We start from the raw sequence: 927 nt of genomic DNA, 5'->3' as shown, positions 1-927 counted from the left end.
TCTCTGCTTTTTAATATGCTATCTAGTTTTCTCGTGGCTTTTCTTCCAAGGAGTAAGCATCTTTTAATTTCATGGCTGCAGTAACTATCTGCAGTGATTTTGGAGCCCCAAAAGATAGTTTTTCACTGTTTCCATTGTTTTCCCATCTATTTGCCATGAAGTGATGGGACCGGATGCCATGATCTTAGTTTTCTGAATGTTGAGTTTTAAGCCAACTTTTTCACTCTCCTCTTTCACTTTCATCAAGAGACTCTTTATTTTTTTTTTTTATTTATTTATTTTTTTTAATTTTATTTTATTTTTAAACTTTACATAATTGTATTAGTTTTGCCAAATATCAAAATGAATCTGCCACAGGCATACATGTGTTCCCCATCCTGAACCCTCCTCCCTCCTCCCTCCCCACACCATCCCTCTGGGTCGTCCCAGTGCTCCAACCCCAAGCATCCAGTATCGCGCATCGAACCTGGACTGGCAACTCGTTTCTTGCATGATATTCTACATGTTTCAATGTCACTCTCCCAAATCTTCCCACCCTTTCCCTCTCCCACAGAGTCCATAAGACTGTTCTATACATCAGTGTCTCTTTTGCTGTCTCGTACACCAGGTTATTGTTACCATCTTTCTAAATTCCATATATATGCGTTAGTATACTGTATTTCTGTTTTTCCTTCTGGCTTACTTCACTCTGTATAATAGGCTCCAGTTTCATCCACCTCATTAGAACTGATTCAAATGTATTCTTTTTAATGGCTGAGTAATACTCCATTGTGTATATGTACCACAGCTTTCTTATCCATTCATCTGCTGATGGACATCTAGGTTGCTTCCATGTCCTGGCTATTATAAACAGTGCTGCGATGAACATTGGGGTACACGTGTCTCTTTCCCTTCTGGTTTCCTCAGTGTGTATGCCCAGCAGTGGGA

General features: G+C 39.7%; 1 protein-coding gene across 1 annotated transcript in view; it reads left to right on the top strand.

The window, feature by feature from the left end:
* DGKB (diacylglycerol kinase, beta 90kDa) overlaps nucleotides 1–927 on the top strand; it is an 873,198-nt gene that overhangs the window by 377,187 nt on the left and 495,084 nt on the right. The gene's annotated exons all lie outside the window — the stretch shown is intronic.

This window comes from Bison bison, unplaced genomic scaffold, assembly GCF_000754665.1.
Source record: "Bison bison bison isolate TAMUID 2011002044 unplaced genomic scaffold, Bison_UMD1.0 scf7180017864479, whole genome shotgun sequence".
Classification (NCBI taxonomy): Eukaryota; Metazoa; Chordata; class Mammalia; order Artiodactyla; family Bovidae; genus Bison; species Bison bison.
The sequence above is the reverse complement of the archived record's forward strand: the minus strand, read 5'-3'. Positions and strand labels throughout refer to the sequence as shown.